Below are 16,589 nucleotides of genomic sequence, written 5' to 3' on the forward strand. Positions count from 1 at the left end.
GGCGAAGGGATAATAGAAAAGGAATGTGGATTCATTTAAAACAAAATTCAAAGGGGCAACAAATGGCTCAGAGGATTGTTGTATTTATTGTATTAACTATGCATGGCCCTTCTTCTCTCCAAAGGTCATAGACCAGTGTTTCTCAACCTTGTCAACTTGAAGATGTCTGGACTTCAACTCCCAGAATTCCCCAGCCAGCTGTGCTGGCTGGGGAATTCTGGGAGTTGAAGTCCAGACATCTTCAAGTTGACAAGGTTGAGAAACACTGTCATAGACACATTCCATATGATAAAGGAACAGGGTGAGCGCCATCTAGTGTATTTATCTAATCTAACTTTGGCAGAGTTGAGATTAAGAAAGCCACACAAACTTCCTTTTTTAATGATTTTTTTAAAAGGTCCTGATGGATAACACCGGTGTTCTAAGAAACAAGAGCATTATGAGTCAAAGAACAAGGTAGATAGATGCATTCTAGAGACTTCTGAACACGTCAGGTGGCATATACATCTAAAATGTATAGGGTTATGACTAAGAGTCTCTCGCAGGGGTGGGTTTCAACCGGTTCGCGGCAGTCCCCGCGAACCGGTTGGTCAGCGAACCCGGAAGTAAGTAACTTCCGGGAACGGCGAAGGGCCCACCCGCCCACCCGCGCTTCTTACCGGTCTTTGAAGGCTTCTGCGCTTCCACGCAGGCGCATGGCACATACAGCGCCTGCGCGATTCTCCACGAGCAGCTGGATGGCACATACAGCGCCTGCGCGAGTCTCCGTGAGCAGCTGGAGCATCGCGCAGGCGCTAAGACACATGCGTGAACTGCGCGCGTGCACGAGGACGCCGCTGGCCCCGTTCCAACCGAACCGGTTGGAACGGGATTAGCAATCCACCACCGGTCTCTAGACATTCTCAGTCATCCAGGTCATGGTTGTCCCCCAACGTGCTTTTCCAGGAGGCAACTGGACTTTCTTGTTGTTTTTTTCCTTGAAGACATTTCGCTTTTCATTTGACTTTTTTTTTTGCCTTGCGGAGCAGGGGTGGGCGTGGCCTATGTGTGATGCACCCAACCCGTGAGCCACTAGTTTGACACCCCTGGTTTAGCCTATCAAGAGCAGGATCAGGTGGGACATGATAGCCACCTTCTAGCGCTTGAAAGGATGTCATAGAGAATAGGGGATTGAATTATTCTCCAAAACACCAGAGGACAGGCCAAGAGGTAATGGGTGGAAGTTTGTTAAAGAGAGATTCAGCCTAGAAGTAAGGAGTTGTAGTGGCCCAACAGCAGATTCAGACAGTGAGGAGGTTGGGGAGGAACATGGTCCAGTCCTGGAGTCTGGGGAAGGCTCTGATGAGGGCTCTGTGTCAGAGGCAGAGAGGGGGCCAGAGCCGTATGGCAGTTATCAGCTGCCTTCAGAGTCAGACATCAGTGAGGCAGACGAACAGCTGGAGCCCGTTCCCAGTGTGCACATGCGCAGAGTTACCAGATGAAGGGAACAGCCAAAGAATGGGTCGACTTGGGAGTAAGGCCACAGGTGGACAATGAATGGGCCTCCCAGAGGAAACAGAAGAGGAGCGAAAGGGGAGTGGAGTTTGCAGGAGACAATTAGTTCGCTTAATTGATTCATGACTCTCAAAGGCTCCTTGCCAAGTTTTGCAGATATCGGCCTGGCAGCTCTCCAAGCCAGATAAGGTCTGTGGCTGTAAATCCTCCCTTGAAAGACTTTCCTGGATGTGAATGAGCAGAATTCACGGCAAATTAATAAAAGGGGTTTTTGTCAGGACAGGACAAGGAGTTTTCTTCGTGCTCTTGGGAAGCCTCGGTCAGAACAGGAGTCATTTTCTGACAATGTGAACAATTAATCAGTGAAACCTTGCCTCCTGGAATGCTCTGTCGCTGGAAGTTTTCAAGAAAAAAAATGGATATCCATTTGTCTGGGATGGTATAAGTACTCCTGCCTTGTGGAATCACAGGAAAACCTAATTAGTTACACGGTGGTGAGAACTGTGAAACGTCAGCCAAAAATATCACACACACACACCCAGTTCCCAAGAGATATGGGATTCCCACCCTCCCTCCAACAAATGTTCTCTGAAAGCTGAAGGCCTGTGGATCATCAACAGTGAATGGAGGTGAAGTCTACATGTCCCAGGCGGGGGAAATGTGACATTTTACATACTAGAGAAATCTTAACTGCCTTGATGCAACCTGGTGTGTAACTGAAAAGAATGTCCAAAAAAGCTGCAATGTTTGAAAGAACAGCTGGGAAGACATTATTCACTGTTTAAATTAGACGCTCTTCAACTTCGCTTTGAGGAGTATTGCAGTTACAACCCAAGGCAAGCAGAACTGAATAACACGGCTTCCATACGGAATGTATTTGGCTCCAAGCCAGATGCATAATAATTCAGCCCATTTGGCACTTCAATTATTTCAGCCATTAAATAAGTTGTTAATTTACTGAAAGTTTGTTTTGTCTATTTTTATCTTTACTGTGGATAACTTATATTATCTGTCTATCTGCATTTTCCCTGCATGCCCAGTTAGGCAGGACTAGAACTCATAGTCTCCTGATGATTGGCCCGAAGTCATCCAGTCGGATTTCGTGTCTAAGACAGGGATAGAACTCATAGTCTCCTGGTGATTGGCCCAAAGTCACCCAGTCGGATTTCGTGCCTATGGCGGGAATAGAACTCATAGTTTCCTGGTGATTGGCCCGAAGTCATCCAGTCAGCTTTCGTGTCTAAGACAGGGATAGAACTCATAGTCTCCTGGTGATTGGCCCAAAGTCACCCAGTCGGATTTCGTGCCTATGGCGGGAATAGAACTCATAGTCTCCTGATGATTGGCCCGAAGTCATCCAGTCAGCTTTCGTGCCTAAGGCGGGGATAGAACTCATAGTCTCCTGGTGATTGGCCCAAAGTCACCCAGTCGGCTTTCGTGCCTAAGGCGGGAATAGAACTCATAGTCTCCTGGTGATTGGCCTAAAATCACCCAATCAATTTTCATGCCTAAAGTGGGACTAGAAGTCACCATCTCCTGGTTTCTAAATCAGCACCTTAATCACTAGACCAAACTGGCTCTCGATACATATATTAGGTATAATAAGGCCCAACAATGATTATAAGACTCAAACAATGTTACTCTGGGTGGCGTACAACAGAAACCAAACATGGCAGAGAGAAAAAACACACAAAGCTAAAAGGAACAACACAATATGTAAAATATAAATGAGATAATCCAACAACCAATAGGGGGCTTGCTTCTTCTGGAGGGGGGAAATGAGGTCTTAACCCAGTGGTGAAATTCAATTTTTTTACTACCAGTTCTGTGAGTGTCGCTTGGTGGGTGTGGCAGGGGAAGGATACTGCAAAATCCCCATTTCCACCCCATTCTGGGGCCAGCCGGAGGTGGCATTTACCAGTTCTCCGAACTACTCAAAATTTCCGCTAACGGTTCTCCAGAACCTGTCATAACTTGCTGAATTTCACCCCTGCCTTAACCCCTTTTTAAAAGGCAAGTAGAGTTGGGACCTGTTGTGTCTTTGCTTAAGCACGTGTGGGAGATAATTTGTGGAACCAGGAGACATCGTCTACTTAGAGATTTCAAAAAATCCTTATTACTCAGAAATCCTTGATAAAGGACTTTATCAATGACTTCTCAGTAAACTTAACAGCCTTGGAATAAGACAAGTAAGTAAGGCAGGCCACAGCTGGAATACAGTATCCAGTTTTGGTCACCACATTACAAAAAGATATTGAGACGTTGGGAAAAGTGCAAAGAAGAGCAACGAAGATGATTAAAGGCCTGGGGACACAAACATATGAAGAACAGTTACAGGAATTGGGTATGGTCAGTCTAGAAAAAAGGAGGACTAGGGGGAACATGACAGCAGTATTCCAGTATTTGTGGGGCTGCCACAAAGAAGAGGGAGGGTCAGCTCTTATTTTCCAAAGCACCAGAAGGCAAGACAAGAAACCATGGATGGACACCAATCAAGGAGAGATGCAACCTGGAATTAAGGAGAAACTTCCTAACAGTGAGGACCATTAACCAGTGGAACAGAAGTTGCCTCCAGAAGTTGTGGATGCTCCATCACTGGAGGTTTTTAAGAAAAGACTGGACAGCCAGCTATCTGTAATGGTATACGGTCTCCTGCTTGAGCAAGAGGTTAGACTAGAAGACGTCCAAGGTCCCTTCCAACAATGTTATTCTGTTCTGTTCTGTTCTAAAGTTGCTTGCATATTTTAGTAATCCTGGAACTCTCCTTCAGTTGCATTCCTGACAGATGAAGGGATACTGTATGCAACTTTACTTAGGAAATCTGCATGCTTTTGTAGTATCCTTCTGATTTTGACACCATGTTAACATGATAACGGCTAAAAAAAATCTTTGGCAAATTGCTGTAAAGGAAACAGCGAAGGAGCTCCAGACAGGATGTTTCCTGCAAGAGATGTCTGAAGATATGGTAAAGGTCATTTGTCATTTGTGGGTGGTTGATACTACTTAGTTGTGTTATTAATATGCTAATGTGGGCATGCGGATCCATTCTATGGTGGATCCTGCAGGCACCATCATCTCCAGGTTCCTTTAGAATGGCTGCTAAAGAAACTGTTGTAAGACAAGAACTACTTGTAGTTCCTCAGCAATGTAGCTATTATTTTTGCTCCAAAATACCTTGTGATTGTTAAAATTTGAAGAGCCTCCTTTGGAAGGTGCCTTTTAAAAAGGTTGAGCTGTTGACTCTCTACTTGTTGTTCTTGTTAGTTGTGAAGTCATGTCCAACCCATCACGACCCCATGGACAACATTCCTCTAGGCCTTCCTGTCCTCTACCATCCTCTGGAGTCCATTTAAGCTCACGCCGATTGCTTCGGTGACTCCATCCATCCACCTCATTCTCTGCTGTCCCTTTCTTTTTTGCCCTCAATCGTTCCCAGCATTAGGCTCTCTCCAGGGAGTCCTTCCTTCTCATTAGGTGGCCAAAGTATTTGAGTTTCATCTCCAGGATCTGGCCTTCTAAAGAGCAGTCAGGGTTGATCTCCTCTAAGACTGACCAGTTGGATCGCCTTGCAGGAACTCACAGGAGTCTTCTCCAGCACCAGAGTTCAAAGGCCTCCATTCTTTGGAGCTCAGCCTTTCTTATGGTCCAACTTTCACAGCCATCCATTGCAACTAGGAAAACCATAACCTTGACTACACACACTTTTGTTGGCAGGGGGATGTCTCTGCTTTTTACTATGCTGTCTAGATTCCATAGCTTTCCTCCCCAGGAGCAAGTGTCTTTTAATTTCTTGGCTGCAGGCCCCCTATGCGCTGATCTTGGAGGCCAGGAAAATAAAATCTGTCACTACCTCCATTTCTTCCTCATCTATTTGCCAGAAATGAAGAGGGCCAAGATGACATGATCTTAGTTTCCTTAATGTTGAGTTTCAAGCCAACTTTTGGCTCTCCTTCTTCACCCGCATCAAGAGGCTCTTTGGTTCATCTTCACTTTCTGCCATTAGGATGGTATCATCTGCATATCTGAGGTTGTTGATATTTCTCCCGGCAATTTCTGCTGGACGAAGTAGCAAAAGATACTGTAGGGAGACCTTTTTTCGAAGCATTATTTTTTCAAAGAAAAGTAAAGGAAAATCGGAAGTAGCAGCCACCTACTCTTGGCCCCCTAACCAAAGACGCACAATCCCTTCTGTCTTCTAAAGATAATGGCTGCTTCCCAGAACCGCATTCTTATCAGGGAGTATCTTGGGTTGACACAATAGAGAAGAGGACAGGGCAGTGACACCAACTTCAGCATCGGGGCAGAGGTGGGGGGTAGAGGGGTTTCAAGAATCAAGCCCTGGAGTCCTGCTAGGAAATAGCAGACCCTCCCTTAACCATTCTTAGCACTGATGGTATTACCTAGTTCGGGGAATGCAAGACAACAATCAAGTTCAGAGAAAAAGGGGTGGGCTTCAAAAATGTTAGCAAGGGGTTCTCTGCCCGGTTGCTGGGTGGGTGTGGCCATGGTGGGCACCATGGTGGTGGTGGGGGAGTGTTTTTGCTCTCCCCGGGTGCCGGAGGCTTTCCTCAAGCCTTTGGGAGGGCAAAAACGGCCTTCACAGGCAATAGAGGCCCTCTGGAGGCAGGAAACGGGCACATTTCTGCCCTTCCAGAACTTCTGGTGGTCCATTTTTCACTCTCCCCGAGCCTCCATGTAGGCCCTGCACTTACCTGCATCCAAAACGGGTTGCGTGGGGACTCCTGGGAGGGGAGGGGCAGGGTGGGCGGGGCCAGCCAGGAGTGGGATTTGGGGGTTTTCTGAACTGCACAGAACCTTATCTAGAGATTCTCTCGAACCCCTGCAAACCCCCAGCAGCCCACCTCTGACAAGGACCCTTCATTTCAACCCCGAGCTATATTCTCCTCTATTGGTAACTTCCTTAACAGCAATAGCACTTAGACTTATATACTGCTTTACAGTGCTTTACAGCCCTCTCTAAGCAGTTTTACAGAGTCAGCCTATTGCCCCCAGCAATTTTGGGTCCTCATTTTATTCACCTTGGAAGGATGGAAGGATGAATCAATGGCTCTGCTTTCTGCAAATAGGGACTGGCCTTGCTAGATAGGTGAAGAGGACAATGTATGGGCTGTAAAGGCCTGAGGAAACCCAGTTCAAGTCCAGTCCGAACCACAGACACTCACTGGACACCCTGGGACCATTTGTCTGGCTCTCTCCAAGGCCATGCTACTGGTTATACTGGGGATAACTGGAGAGTGGATATACTGTTTTGAGCATTTGAGCAGGCAAGAAGGGACAGGGAAGGAGAAAGAGGGAAGACAAAGAAACAAAGAAGGGAAGATGAGGAGAGAGCAAGGAGAAAAAGAAAGGAAGAAGAGAAGAAAAGAGGGAAAAAGAAGAGGAAGGATTAAGGAAGGAAGGAGATTATAATGAGTAAGGGAGGGTCTGAGGAAGTCCTGTCTTAGCACTTGACCACCACAAGCGCCCCTGACTGACACCAGTGAAATTGAGCTGGCCACACCCACCCTAGCCACACCCACCCTAGCCCGCCCCCCAAGTCAAAAACATCCCTGATGCGGCCCTCAATGAAATCAAGTTTGACACCCTGTCATAGAGCCTCCCAGGAATGGGCTAAAATGGATTGTCCTTTAATGTCCAGAATGGAAGAATGCCAGGATTTCTGTATTGTTTGCAAGAAGGACCCTGGGGGGTCTCAAAAGAACTTGACCTTTTTAAGAGAAAATAGAAAGGAGAGATCTGGAGGGAGGGAGAAAGGGAAGCTGTCGCTCTCAAGACTCGGGAGAAGGGCCTTAATTCATTGGGTGAAACTTTCTAAGGCTCATCAAAAATGGACGGAGGACCGAATAAAAGATTATGTGACGCAAGGAAAGGCTAATCTGGAGCAAGGGGTTGGGGGAGGAGAGGCGGGCAGGCAAAACTCTCGCGGCCATTCTGCCTTGCAACATTCATCGCTGACAACAACACCACTACCCCCTCTTCTCCAGGGCCTGCCTCTTCAAAGCTGGCAGCCTTTCAGCGTTTTCGTGTGCCAAATCTCCCGGCGATACCATTAGCCTACTTTCAAAACTGCCACAGCCTTCAAAAATCCCTGGAAACAACCTTTTGCGTCAAAGCCTTCTAGGAAAGGAGGCTCAGCAGTTCATCAACTCGGAAAGAGAGTGGTGGGTTACGGGATGGCTGCTGTGTCAGCACAGAAGATTACCTGGGGAGGTGGCTGGTTTAGGTTGTTTGGGGTCTGTGTGTGCCCCAATCCGTCCTTTAAATAAAAGATGAAGCCCTGGTCATTATCCGAGTGGTGTCAAAACCTCCTTACAAGCAAACCAAGTAGTAATCATTACAATGAAGGACATGGAATTCCAAGAACTACCGTATTTTTCGGAGTATAAGATGCACTAAGATTTTGAAGATTAAAAAAAGTTTTTGCAGACCTCTCAAAAACAGTCCGTTTTTTGTGAAAACTGGCCTGTTTTTGTCAAAAAGGCGGCATGCATAGCCTTTAGGAGGCTTGTAGGTTGCTCCTTGGGCTGGGGGGGGGGGCAAAAAACAAGCAAAAAACAGTCTGTTTTTTGTGAAAATGGGCCCGTTTTTTGTCAAAAAGGCGCCATGCATAGCCTTTAGGCGGCTTATAGAGTGCTCCTGGCAGCTGGGGGGGGGGGGGGGGCAAAAATGAGCAAAACACGGTCCAATTTTTGTTAATTTTGGCCTCCCCAGCCCCCAGGAGCACTCTGGAAGCCTCCTAAAGGCTATGCACAACCATTTTTGCAAAGGGGGCGGGGTTTCAGGAGGCCAAAAATGCTGTATTCAGTGTATAAGACGCACCCAGATTTTCACCCTCTCTTTTGAGAGAAAAAGGTGTGTCTTATACTCTGAAAAATATGGTACCTAGGAAGGGGTTTAGGTTGTTTGAGGGGGTCCCAATCAGTCCTTTAAATAAAAGATGAAGCCCCGGTCATTATCCAAGTGGTATCAAAACCTCCCTACAAGCAAACCAAGTAGAAATCAATAGAATGAAGGACATGGAGTTCCAAGAAGAGCTAAATAGGTTGCCTCTCCACAGTAGGGACAGAATCAAACAGGGTGTGTGGGAATCGGCAAGATATCTAAATGATCTGATCTTCCCAAAACAAAGAATAGCTTTCTTCAGAGCCAGGTTTAACATTCTCCCCTCAGCACTCCTCCAGGGCAGGTTATCAGAGAACACCAATAGTAGAATGGGTATCTATGTGTGGTAAAGGAGAAGTTGAAGATATCTCACATGTTTTAATGTACTGTGAGTTATACAGAGTTTATAGGCCAGCATATATTCTCCCCTTACTAGAGAGATTGCCAGGGAGGGCAGACAAATTTTATATAGGCTTTCTCCTTCACGACTCAAACCCGTCTACCACGCATGCAGTGGCAAAACTCTGTGTTGCTGCAATGTCCACTAGAAAAAAATTGGTTACAGAATTGTAGCTGTCAACTTATACCAATTTTTGGAGATATCTCTAACAATTTTTGGAACATTATATTTACTCACATACTTATCGGCCTCTGAGCACAGAAAGGAGATCAAACACGTATTATATAGCAGTAGACTTATATACCGCTTCATAGGGCTTTCAGCCCTCTCTAAGCGGTTACAGAGAGTCAGCATATTGCCCCCAACAATCTGGGTCCTCATTTTACCCACCTCGGAAGGATGGAAGGCTGAGTCAACCCTGAGCCGGTGAGATTTGAACCGCTGAACTGCTGATCTAGCAGTAGCCTGCAGTGCTGCATTAACAACTGCGCCACCTTGGCTCATATTATAAATAGCTCCCGGCTCCGCCATTTTAAGACAGTGTGCGGTGCTGTGGGAACTATGGTTAAATCATGGTTGACTGAACAGGGAACGTATCAAGCCACTGTGCTAGAGTCCCATTCTATCTCTGATGATCCTGGGAAACATCTTCAAACATGATCATAATAGAAGTCTGATGCAACTCAAGATGGTCTGGATATCTCCTGGACCAGATGGGGATTGAAATGCAAAATCTATCTAGGTAGTCCTAGAGGAGATCAACCCTGACTGCTCTTTAGAAGGCCAGATCCTGAAGAGGAAACTCAAATACTTTGGCCACCTAATGAGAAGGAAGGACTCCCTGGAGAAGAGCCTCATGCTGGGAATGATGGAGGGCAAAAGAAGGGGATGATAGAGAAGGAGGTGGCTGGATGAGCCGAGGTGGCGCAGTGGTTAAATGCAGCACTGCAGGCTACTGCTAGATCAGCAGTTCAGCGGTTCAAATCTCACCGGCTCAGGGTTGACTCAGCCTTCCATCCTTCCGAGGTGGGTAAAATGAGGACCCGGATTGTTGGGGGCAATATGCTGACTCTCTGTAAACCGCTTAGAGAGGGCTGAAAGCCCTATGAAGCGGTATATAAGTCTATTGCTATTGCTATTGCTAATGGATGGAGTCACTGAAGCAGTCGGCGTGAGCTTAATGGACTCCAGAGGATGGTAGAGGACAGGAAGGCCTGGAGGAACGTTGTCCATGGGGTCACAATGGGTCAGACACAACTTTGCAACTAACAACAATGATTTACAACCATAATTGGAACTAGAATTTCTGGTGCTAAGCAAGTCAAGTGAGTCATGGCTGATTTTTAGCACCTTTTTTTTTTTTTTTTTGCTATGGTTGCTAAGCAAATCGCTGTAGTTGCGTGAATCTTGTGGGTTTTTAAGCCAATCTGGCTTCTCACATTGATTTGATTTGTAGGAAGCTTGCAAACGGGATGCTGCAAACATGTGGGAAACTATCCCATAATTGGCTGGGTGAAATTAGCTGGGATCAATAGGATAGGATAGAATATCTGGATCAATATCTATCTGGATCAAAAGGTCCCAGTGAACATTTGCCAAGAGCCATATGGAAAGAACAGTCCTGGGAAAGCTTTTAGATAAGGAAGCCGAATTCATTTCGAGTGTCTATGTGAATAGCAATACACAGATACACCAGAGATGAGAGGCCTCTATTATCTGAGATATAAACACACAGAATTAGCCTTGCATCCTTTGCCGCCTCGTGTAACAAATCAGTCATTCCCATATGCCTAATGTAGCTCTCTGTACAATTCCATACCTCCTCATTTCCCCTATCAAAGAGTACCTTTTGTCCCTCCTCCCTGCCCTTTCTGCCAGAATGTGTAATCAAGAAGTGATTGTAACATACTGTGAGATCCTTTGTTTGTATTAACTGCTGACTAGCTTTCTTTGAACTTTCCTAATAAAAGTGTTCTGGTTTAGCCCAGAAACCACCATTTTCACCCAGTCTGCAGTGTGCGTGTGTGTCTCATTGCCAAAGCAGCCTAGGAATTAGAGATTCGTGAAGTGGTCCATCGGATTGTGAGAATGCTTGTATCATCAATGCAAGCTCACTCTCACAAGTGGTGACCCCGACGTGATCCATCTTACAACGACAGGAGTCAGTCGAGGTGCGACGCAGGGAGGCCCGGACAGGTCGAACGGACTTTCAGCGTGCCCAATATTCCCATCTCTTACCCAGCGCACCTTCCGTAAGTATGGGAAAAGATTTGTCTAAGGGCGGGAGGCCCATCTTAAGGAAACAGGACCCCTGTCCGAGAGCAGAAGGCTCACCTTAAGGAAATTGGACAGATTATTGGAGCTCATAAAACTATATTAAAGGATAAAAGTGAACTTCCCACAAAAAAAGAGGTTAGAGAATTAATGAGGTACATTTGGCAATACTGTCCGTGTTACCCAACATTTGGATCTCTTAATATAGACACGTGGGAGAAAATAGGCTCCTATTTACACGAGGAGCCTAGAGCATCGACACCTATATTAATCAGCTGTAAGGCTGTTTTAACTGCTCTCTGTCTTCATCACGGAGACACATTCACGCTTTCCAAAAAGCAGGCAGATGAATTAACATCTCTAAAACCCACTGCCCCTCCCAAGTATGAGGAAATAACAACAAAGGCTATAGGGGAGAGAAAAGGGAAAGCAAAGAGGAGATTTTAAAGCAAACTCCTCAGGAAAAAAAATCTAACACCCCAGAAAAATCTGAAGAAGTAACAACAGAAATTGTAGATGTTTTATTGCCAAATGAATGGTACTCAGCAGCGAAAATACTTTCCACTTGGCAGATCATCACGGAATGTTTCAAAACTCATGAACAAGCCGTGATGGGGGGACCAGACACCCCCCGCTATATTCAGAAACCTCTTTTCTAAATTCACACTCTCACTCTGAATCCAAGGCTTTCTTTTCCCTTGTATGTATGCCTTTGAAGCTTCTCAACGTTACGCTTCTGTCTGTTTCACAGTCGGGAGATTAATTTTGGGGCATTCGGGCCAGCCCCACACAAAAGGCTGTCTTTTATTTTCCTTCTTATTTCAATCTCTTGGCAAGTGAATCTGCCTGGCTCTTCCTATTTCTTCTGGTGATTCCGACTACCTCTATTTCATTTCTTGTCTCAAGGAGTTCTTGTTACTCCCTTTCTTACTTACTCATCTGATTTCTCTTCTGATTGCTTTAAGCACACTTTTCTGCCTGAGCACCTGAAACTTTTTCACAGATGTTTCATTTCTCAGAAACCTGCACTCTTTGCAGCTCTAATTACAAAAGCCCGTGTCAGATCTGAATTGGAATGAAGAAAAATGTTTTTGTGCATGCATGAATGTATGCCTAAGTTTTGTGCACCCTCAAGGTAATTGTAGATAAGATGTTTTCAATCCAAAAGACAGGGATTTTAAAGTGTTCAATTTTGTAACAAATTTGCTGACTTTCTGGCCACCATCAGATGAAAATTGTTGCAGCTGTAATAGTTGTCTTTTAAAGAAAAGTAAGAAATTTAGTAAGTAATGAGGTAAAGCCTGACTGAATGGGAAGACCTAGGTAATTGGACTTGATTACTTTGATGTAATGTCTGTTAAAAAAAAAAATCTTAGGTGTCTATCCCAGGTTTTATAATTAAGGCACGTATCCGACCGGTTGTTTTAAAATTGCATGTTAACTTGTGGGGGAGAGATTTGTTGTCTCAGTTTGGGGCAACCCTATCTTTGGAGTAAGGTAGAGAAAGAGTGAAAAAAGAGTGAGAGAGAGATAGAGAAAGAAAAGAAAGTGAATAGAGGTAAAGAGAAAGAGGAGAATTGAATTAAATTGATGTTTGAAGTTTGTAAATGGGCTTTGGCTTAAAGCCGTGAGGGTGAGAAGAGTAGTTAGGATTTAAACTGCTCTCTGAAATTCCTCGCTGTTTGAAGAATGCATGACAAAGGATTTTGCATGTGAAGTTAATTTACACAAGCAGTTTGATTGCAGTGTTAATATATGTTTAATGGTAAAAGTTGGTATGCACGTACTTTGATTTCTTTCATATAAAGAAACAGTAAGTTGCAAAGTTGTTTAATGGGATGTGTGTATGCCTTTTGTGTTATCATTTCCAAATTTGTTGAGAGAAAGCATGTTTAAAGAGCAGGATAGCCGTTTGTAGAATTGTTCAGCCCTGAGCTAACTTAAAGTGATTGCGTGGGTGAGTTCCACCCCCCCCTTTTCCCCCTGAGCCTTTCCTTGGAAGGAAACAGGAGAAGGGGGGAGAGAGAAGCGTGTGTATGTAACTGCTTTCAGACCTAGAGGGAGAGGGACAGTGAGAAAATAGAGCTCATTGGCTTACGTATAGCTTTTTGAACTGATGGTAATGAATGTTTTGTATTAAGAATAAATGAAATGGACCCTTTAATGAAGCTAATTCCAAAACTACCTGAGATGGATAAATGTAGTTTGGTGCAGTTACAACAATATTTGGGTTCAATTAACTGGGCACGTCCCTACATGGGATTAACTACGAGTCAATTACAACCCTTATTTGCATTGCTGGCAGGAGGAAAGGAGCCTGCTGCTATACTAACCATAGGGGACAAAGAAAAAGAGTGTATTCAGGTGATTGAGGCAGCCCTAACAAAAACCTGGGTAGACAGGATGGTTTCACACGTTCCTATCTCAGCTGCTATTTTCAATACCAAAAACTTGCCCACAGGGTGTTTGTTGCAAACACAACAGAAAAAAGTGTTAGTGATTGAATGGATACACTTAGCAAACAGCCCGGGGAGAACAGTTTCAACAAAACCTCTATTGTTATCCCAGATAATTATAAAGTTAAGAGAGAGAGCTCGAGCTACACTGGGAACGGATCCAGAAACTTTTTACATTCCATATCCACTACCTTGGTGGGAAAAATATTTTCAAATATCAGATGCACTTCAATTGGCCTTAAGTGACTATTTAGGGACAATTAAATACCACTATCCCACAGATTATAGGTTTTTGTTACTGAATCTACAACATTTACAATTGACTTCCTTACAAAGTAAACTGCCAATTAAAAATGCAGTTACAGTTTTTGCTGACGGAACTAAGAACAGGGGTGCATGTGTGTATCAAATCTCAGGACAGTGGATAACTTACCACACGCACCCTCAGAGTTCAGCACAGCGTTCTGAGTTGGCTGCATCCATATTAGCATTTGAGAAATTAAAAGACCAAACATTTAATTTAATTGTGGATTCATTGTATGTTTACCAAGTGATTAACAACTTGTTTGATGCCTATCTTTCACCAGCCCTAGATAAGCAATTGTTAGATATGTTTTTACAGTTACAGCAATTAATTATGGATAGAAAATTTCAATATTTTGTGGCTCATATTAGGAGTCACCAGTCACTTCCTGGAATGCTAACAGAGGGAAATGATTATGCAGACAAAGCCGCTAGGGAAAGTTTTGTTGGATTTGCAACTCCATGGGAAAGCCATGAGTATTTTCATCAAAATGCAAAAGCCTTAGTGAAGATGTTTGGAATTTCAAAAACTGAGGCTGTAGCGATCATCCAGCAGTGCTCAACCTGTAGCAGGCAAGGTAACGCAATTCCTATGGGAGTTAACCCCCGAGGAATTAAACGATGTGAGATATGGCAAATGGATATCACACAATACCCTTCTTTCGCACCCTGGAAATATATTCATGTCACAGTGGATACCTTTTCAGGTTTTATTTTTGCAAGCCCACAGCGGGGGGAAACAACCAAGCAAGTGATCAACCATTGTATGCGCTCTTTTTCAGTCTTAGGAAGCCCCCTGGAGATTAAAACAGATAATGGACCCGCATACAGTAGCGCTGCATTCGCTACCTTTTGTGATCAATGGAAAATTGTCCATAAATTTGGCATCCATACAATTCCCAAGGACAAGGAATTGTAGAAAGAGCAAATTTAACACTAAAAATGATGCTTGATAAACAGCAAGGCCCCTTTAAGATAGGGCTGCCTGAAATCCAAACCGTTAAGCAAAGCCTTATACACACAGAATTTTTTAAATCTTACAGGCTCACCCATAGCTTCCACAGCTGGGGAAAGACATTTTCAGCATAGCGTAGTTTCTCCCCGCCCTCTTGTTTATTACAGACAATTACCAGACCCTCAGTGGAAGGGCCCAGTGGAGCTCGTTACTTGGGGACATGGATACGCTGCTGTGCAACTCCCGGACAGAGTGTTGTGGGTTCCTGGAAAATGCATACGACCGTTCATGAGAGACCAGTGAAGACAGATGATAAAAAGGATCCCGAAGCAAGCCTATCCCTTTTGTTTCAAACAACAGACGACTAGAATTGCTGCTGCTCCCACTGTTATTCCTGTGAGCTGTGCGTTGACTGCAGGATCCCGTGTGACATTGTGATAATTGAACAGTATCTTGAGGAAAATTTTTCCTATACCAATCCTTCTCACACTGAACTTCGTATCACACCAACAGTACAACAAGCTATTGACAATCCTTTTTATAACCATTATCACGTAAGATCTATTGACCCCTCTTTTGACATCTAGTACTCAAGATGAAAATCCGTCCGGAACAGGTCATTGGTCGGTCATATGTTCCCAGAGTACGTCAGCCCCGATGCCCATTTTTCAGAGGACCGTCGCCTGGACAGGAAATGGGATTTTGGGATTTTTGGGCTCCTCCGATGTCTTGTAAGCATTTTCTGTTGCACCTTTTGCTAATGATGTTGGGGATGGGAATTGTGCTTTTAATTATATGGGGGGCATGTGAATATGAACGCAAAAATAAGAAGGGACTAGTGGAGGATATTCAAGAAATTCCTTTCACACACAACCACTCAAAAAGAGCGATCATTCCATACTCCAATGGGGAAAACTGCAATTCTCAAGGGATATGCATCTACCCTCACAATACATACGGAGAAGCCAATACACAAGTTACCTTAACTTGTTATTTGAAAAATCCAGCTGCAGCGTGTTTAATTACATGGCAATTTTTGCCTGCAAAATTCAAAAAGGCAATCCAAATGTGAGAGGTATTCACACCCGAAAGAGAACGGCTGTTTATCACACATTAAGTAAAAATTACAGAGAATTCTATAGGTTGGTATCAATGCACGCAATACCAAAAAGGGTTACCTAATAAAATAATAAAACAGAAGTAACCTCAAGAGCAAGTATAAAATTTCCCCCAGTTAGTGAGTGGTTCTTAACACTATGAGTTATCAACAAGAGATAGGAGGAGACAGCTCTCACCACCTAACAAAAAGAGAGATAAAAGAGGACATTTGCACAGCCTGTTTACAAAAACCAAACAAGGCAAAACAATTTCCATGACCTTAATATATTATACTATGAAACCTGAATGCAATGGAACCTTAATACCACCATGCACACATAACAATACACAATACAATCAATGCTATACACCAAATGGGATACAATGTTATGAACCAAAAGCGGTAGGACCTATAACGAGTAGCATCTATGTTTATGGCTATAAAGGAGGATCTAGTTTAAAACATCAATTTCTTACAGCACAAAGATTATCAGGATACATAGCCCATAATGTTTCAAAGGGAATGGCACCCATTACTGTTTGTTTTGATACATGTTTAGCAATTGCTATAGGGCAAGGAACAGGATCCGCGGGGGTAACCTGTGGAGGACAGTCGTGGGAACAATCATATATCCAAAACCACAGATATTTATTCACTCGCTCGACACTTTCAGCACATGGAGGCTATACCCAACCGAGTGTATAT

This window comes from Thamnophis elegans, chromosome 8 (assembly GCF_009769535.1).
Source record: "Thamnophis elegans isolate rThaEle1 chromosome 8, rThaEle1.pri, whole genome shotgun sequence".
Classification (NCBI taxonomy): Eukaryota; Metazoa; Chordata; class Lepidosauria; order Squamata; family Colubridae; genus Thamnophis; species Thamnophis elegans.